Source organism: Arachis ipaensis, chromosome B2 (genome assembly GCF_059453495.1).
Source record: "Arachis ipaensis isolate K30076 ecotype BB chromosome B2, ASM5945349v1, whole genome shotgun sequence".
In the NCBI taxonomy this organism is placed as follows: domain Eukaryota; kingdom Viridiplantae; phylum Streptophyta; class Magnoliopsida; order Fabales; family Fabaceae; genus Arachis; species Arachis ipaensis.
Window position 1 is genome coordinate 11,835,369 of NC_142437.1, and position 6,793 is coordinate 11,842,161.

Here is a 6,793-nt window from a genome sequence, read left to right on the forward strand (position 1 = left end):
AGAATCAGCACCTGCAAGTACTTGCAGAGGTCATGTTCGGCATACTTCAGCTGGAGAATCAGCGCCTGCAAGAAGTGGAAACTTGCAGAGGTTATGCCGCTGGAATGCCTTATCTGACTTGCGAGTCGGATTGCGTCGGGTGCGGGTCGAAACCGACAAATGAGCTCATTACCTGCGATAGGAATAGACATGCATCATGCTTGTTTGCGCATATCTCTGTGCTATGTAACTCTGTGATTGTGTGTGTGTGCTGCATGACTGATTGACTTCTGGGTTCTTTTATTATTCATGCTTATAAGTGTTTTGTTGTTAGTTGCGGTCGGTTAATAATGGCAAAATGAACTTAACTTCTAACCCCGACCCTACTAAGAACTTCCCAGCTCTTACCCCCTACCTCCACCCCTTTCAGCTACAGGTGCAAAGGTTCATTGTCAAGTTATGGGAGCACAGAGGAATATGTTTATAAGTTGAGTTGTTAGGATTTGTTTTCCCCTCGCCTTGTTAGTTAGAGTTTTTAGAGGGGTAGGATTTGTTTTTGGGAATCTTGAAATAAGTTTATGTATTTAATACTATGTGAATATATATACTTTTGTGATTTAGTAGCGTAAAATAAAGTCTCTTTTCGTTTTCTTAATTAAAGTTTCGGTTCGTATTCGCGAAGGCTCAATATTAAATAAAGATAGTATATAATAAAAAGGTTTAGAGGTAAGTAGCACTCGGACTTTTAGTATGATCATGAGGTGCTAAAAGTTAGGGAAAACAAATCCTAACAACTCAACTTATAAACATATTCCTCTGTGCTCCCGTAACTTGACAATGAGCCTTTGCACCTGTAGCTGAAAGGGGTGGAGGTAGGGGGTAAGAACTGGGAAGTTCTTAGTAGGGTCGGGGTTAGAAGTTAAGTTCATTTTGCCATTATTAACCGACCGCAACTAACAACAAAACACTTATAAGCATGAATAATAAAAGAACTCAGAAGTCAATCAGTCATGCAGCACACACACACAATCACAGAGTTACATAGCACAGAAATATGCGCAAACAAGCATGATGCATGTCTATTCCTATCGCAGGTAATAAGCTCATTTGTCGGTTTCGACCCGCACCCGACGCAATCCGACTCGCAAGTCAGATAAGGCATTCCAGCGGCATAACCTCTGCAAGTTTCCACTTCTTGTAGGTGCTGATTCTCCAGCTGAAGTATGCCGAACATGACCTCTGCAAGTACTTGCAGGTGCTGATTCTCCAGCTGAAGCATGTGCCACTTTCTCCTGGAAGCCATTCCATATACACGAAATTCCCATACAATTACTCACACATCAAGCCCACGGCTTAACTTTTCACAACGACACTATAACTATTTACTCTCCGTCACCCTCTTGTGACCTTTTAATTATTTCATAAGTACACGTACCGATTTATCTTCTCTTTTTCTTTTAAAACTAAAACCACATCTTTATGCCATTCTCCAAAATCTTTAAAATAATTAATAATCCAACCGACTCCAGCAGCAAAAACATTTCTTTAATAATTCAAAATCAGTTAATATATTTCTTAAAGCTTTTGAAAATTTCATTTCTTACTCCCAAAATAATCAAAGCATCCCAGCTAGTTGTTCATACATAATTGAATCAAAATCCCAAGCAAACAACAATAATTCAACAATAATTTAACATAAACTCATTCAAATTCAAGCAATAATCAACTAAATCAACATTCACTTATCAAACTCATATTTAATTATTATAAAGTTACCAAACCCTACCTCCATACGAAATCAAACTAACGGGACCTTCGAAAAAGTTTTCTGACCGAACTGCTGAAAGAAAAAGCGTCAGAATCGTCTGTGCTTCCTAGAACTCCAGTTAACCGAACTCAAGGGGTAGGGGAGCTACGTCACCGTCGACTTTCACCGGACAAAAATAACGTCAACGCGTAGAGAAGGAAGATACGAACACTTTTATCGGATTAGATTTTCTATTGGAGTTACGGATTTTAAGAAATTAAAACCAAAAGCTCTCGGTTTCATGGAGCTTACGTCCCTCTCTCTCTATTTCTTTTCCAAGTGGTTCGGTGAAGAAGTAAAGGGAATGATGAATAATGGAATGAAAGGTGATCATGTGTCATTAGTGCTTTGCTTATATAAAGGAAACGTGGCATTGGTTTATATATATATACATGCATAAATTTCATTTTCTTTTCTTTTGTTTCTTCAGAAGGCTTCGGTAATAATAATAATAATAATAATAATAATAATAATAATAATAATAATAATAATAATAATAATAAAAAATAGTTTTCTTAAAAATTACATCTCAATATAATATATTAGTTTATAAATAGTTAACTATTTAATTTTAAAAAAATACGGGATCTTACATCCTATCCCACTTATAAGAATTTTCGTCCTCGAAAATTGATATAAATTGAAAAAGTTTCATACTAACTTTCCTTTTAAACATGTCAAAGAAAAACAGAAAGATTTAACATGTTCAATTTTTTCAAACGTGAGAGAAATCATATCTTATGAATCACAAGATATGGTCGGGAGTTATTCAAAACACATCTCAAGAAAGAAGTTCGAAACAAAGAATTTCACTACAAGCAATCAAGGAAGAGATGACTTCAAGCTACATTAGCACAAGTAAGGATTATACGTTGAAACGAAGCTTACCCCTAAAACTTAACCTCTAACGTTCCCAAATCCCGTGATTCGCATTATCTATTACTTCTATTTCGCCCATGATAACCCATTAGTATTTCCGTAAACACAAATCATCAGTATTAAGTTGGCCAAACTTAATATCATGAGATATGCAACGGTAAACTAATAGCGTTAATCATCAGACAGTCATGCATATAATACATAAACTCTTGTTATCAGAACAAGTTATAAAGCATGACAGACACTCAGAGTATGCAATGAAGCATAGTCAGTCCATTCCCAAGGCTCTAACAGGGACGAACTGCTCTGATTCCAATCAGAGCAGTTCGTCCCTGTTAGAGCCTTGGGAATGGACTGACTATGCTTTACTGCATACTCTGAGTGTCTGTCATGCAGTAGGACTTATCCCACTGACAAGAGTTTGAGTTTCAAATGCATGATTGTCTATTGATTAATGCTGTTAGTCGACCGTTGCATCTCTCATGGTATTAGGTCTGGCCAACTTAATACTAATGATTCATGTATATGGAAATACTAATGGATTATCATAGACGACATAGAAGTAATAAGTAACGTGAATCGTGGGTTTTGGGAACATTAGGAGTTAATTTCTTGATTCTACTCGATTACGAATCTATTCTTTCAAGATTTGCCGAGAGTTTCTTATTCGAGATTTCTTTCTTAAAAAGTTAACTAATTATTTTTCAACCTTGTTCCTTATTCATATGCTTTCACATTTGATCCTAATTGCATATGTCCTCTTAAATTTCTTAGATATCTGCCTTGTGTTATTTAAACTCCTCTTCTTGACTCGTATATTCTTTGATGTAATTTTTGGACTTGTTTAATGCATCAAAGTGAATCGTTGAAATCTTTGTGAACCTTGTCCGAGTTGCTTGTTCTTTCTCTAAGGTCTTGTATCTTTTTAGTGACTTGAGATTTGTTTTGATGTCACGTGCGACCGTTATACATAGCAAGTGGTGCGTTAGCTCTTTATGATATGTTTCGTGAACACAAAAGGTGGAGCTTGTAAGCGTGCGACATCACAGGATGTTTTAGGGTTTTGAGTCCCGTGAAGAAGTTTGCGGAAGTTAGATTTTTGACCAGTAATGGGTCGCGAAGTATATGATGAGGTTGAGAATTTCACGAATAATCTGTTTGTTAAAGTACATTTTGGAGTGGCGAATATACCTCAGGTTGAAGTTTGGAATTGAAGCCTACAGTTGGTGTGAGATTAGATTAGTGTGTGAACGTTAAGCACATCATTTTAACCCCATGCATGTTTTATAACATTTCGTTATCTTGCCTTACCATCACATGATCAAACCATGTTATCTCTTATATCGAATCTGCCTTGTTACTTTTACTTTGCAACCACATTTCTACCCTTGTTATGCCATATGACCATCAAAGTATTTGAAAGTTGTATATATGTATATATGCTGAGATATTTTTGCTTCTTCCTTAAATGTGTTTAAAAAATAAAGTAGTATAAAATATCTTTTGTTTGTACGAATTTTCGAGAACGAAATTTATGTAAGGTGAGTGGGATATAACACCCTGAATTTTAAAAAAATTAAATAATAATTTATTATTTTATTTAAAAAATTTATTCTCCTAAAAATAATTAAATTAAATTTTATAATACTTTGAATTTAAAATTTATAAGATTTTTAAATTATTTTTATTATTATAATAAAATATTCAAAAAAAATAAATAAAAGAATTATTATTATTATTATTATTATTATTATTGTTATTGTTATTATTATTATTATTATTATTTAGTTTCATTCTATTATTATAATTACTATATTATGTTATATTACTATATTTTCTTATCATTCGCGGAACCATTTGGAATCAAAGGAAGAAAGAATGAAGCCATAAGAAAAGAAAAAAAAAGCATGGCTTATATCCATATGTATGCATATATAAAACATAACACATGTCTCTTTCCCTTATTAACCAAAGGCACTTAATCATGAGTTATCATCCAATGCCATTTATTATGGCCGAATGGATTAAGAAAGAGAAAAGGGAAAGGAAAGGAAACATGACACCTAAACCCCTCCTTTGACACATATCCTTATGCAATGTTTCTATCACCCTCTGATCTTCTTTCTTCAGCTCATAACCGAGTTGAACTTTCAAAAAAGAGAGAGAGAGCCGAGAGTAACCCTTGGGAGAGACCGTGACTTTTCAACATCTTCTTTTTCCGATTTCTTTAAATTCGTACTCCAATAGAAAATTTAATTCAGTAAAAATGTTTGTATTTTCCTCCTTTACGTGTTGGTGTTATTTTTGTCCGGTAGAAGTTGACGGTGACGTAGCTTCTCTTTCCTTTGAGTTCGGCTAACTGGAGTTCTAGGAAGCACAGAGGATTTCTGACGCTTTCTCCTTCAGCAACCCAGTCAGAAAGCTTTTCCGGAGCTTTCGATGATTTTGATTTCATACAAAGGTAGGGGATTTTATTTTGAAATTAACTGTTTTAAATTATGAATGCCACGGAAGTCTAGTGGATATTTGCAAATAATTTATGATTGTTTGGAATGACTGAATGATGAGTTTGAATTGAAGCTGTGATTGATATTGATTTTGTGATTGATATTGGTTTTCTGGTTTGAACTCCAGTTGGCCAAACTCAAGGGGTAGAGGAGCTACGTCACCGTCGACTTCCACCGGACAAATATAACGCCAACACGTAGAGGAGGAAGATACGAACACTTTTATCGGATTAGATTTTTTATTGGAGTTACGTATCACAAGAAATCGAAGCCGGAAAGTTTTGGGAAGCTCACGGTTTCTTTCTTCTCTCGGTTCTATCTCTCTTGTACCACTCCAGTATAAAGCATGCAATGCTAATTAGGTGTTAATGATGATGATTTATGGAAAAGGTTACACATAAGGGGTTTAGGTGTCATGAATATATCAATATGTATATATATATTTACAAGCCACGTTTCTTTTCTTTCTTTTGGTTATATGTATATATACATATGCTGAAATGCATATAAGTAAGTTTCTTTTCCTTTTTCCCAAATGGCTTCGGCCACTTCCTTTTTTTTTTTTAACATTAATAATAATAATAATAATAATAATAATAATAATAATAATAAAAAGATCAATTTAAACTTTGTCTATTAAAATAATAATTTTTTTTAAAATAACCAATTATTTAATTTTTTAAAAAAAATTCGGAGTTTTACACCCTACCCCACTTATAAAAATTTTCGTCCTCGAAAATTGTTATAAACGAAAATTTTCATCCTAAAAAAAAATTTTGTCCTTAACATTTTCTTTACCTATAAGCAGGTGCGAGTAAACGGTTCTTATCTTATTTTCTAGTCCTCAGGTATATTGTGTATCCTCATCTCGTCTCAACTTACGTATAGCAGTTAAAGAAATACAAAAATGTGACGCACCAGAAACATAAAGTGCAGTTAAGGAGCGAGTCTTAACACAATACTGACATTGGGTCAGGGAGTCCGAGTACGAGCATCTTCAGTAGTCATTGTAAATACCCTCCCTGGCTGTTGCGATTTAGCTATTCCTCGTACCAACTTTTCTGGACAATTGCTTGCTATATGCCCCGGTTCACCACAGTGGTAGCAGATTCTCAGTCCAAGTTAACAAGGCCTACCAGGGTGATTCTTTCCACATTGCCTACACGTTGGGCCCTCCTGACTCTGCTGCTGAGGTTGCTTACCGGTATCCTGCCTTGGCCTATTTCCATTCCCAGTTGTAGAGCGCGTAGGGAAGTTTCTAACTTGTTGGTTCCCTCGCATAGGTACTCCTGGTACCTTAAAATCAACTTTTTGCTGTACCGCATGCCTATGAAAATTATTAAAGTTTCTTGGCGGTAAGCTTGGATGTCCCATCCTTGACACTGCCATCTTATGTTCACAATCTTCCATCAGCTGACTCTTATTGACAAGCTCTGCGAAATTCCGTATCTCCAGCGGGACTAATGAATGCATCAGCTCGTCGCGAAGTCCTCCTTCGTACTTTAAACACTTCCATTCTTCAAAATCATCTGGGTTTCCCTGACAGATCTTAGAGAATCGGCACAAATCCTCAAATTTTCGAGTATATTCTGCCACTGACATATTCCCCTGCGTCAACTGC

The 6,793-nt window shown here is 35.3% G+C and overlaps 1 long non-coding RNA gene across 1 annotated transcript; it reads left to right on the forward strand.

Annotated features, from left to right (window-relative positions):
* Positions 1-4,798: 4,798 nt before the first annotated feature.
* On the forward strand, positions 4,799-5,588 carry LOC110268706 (uncharacterized). Its single transcript, XR_002357078.2, has 2 exons — positions 4,799-5,126; positions 5,300-5,588. It is a non-coding gene; the product is annotated as an uncharacterized LOC110268706 (long non-coding RNA).
* Positions 5,589-6,793: the final 1,205 nt, after the last annotated feature.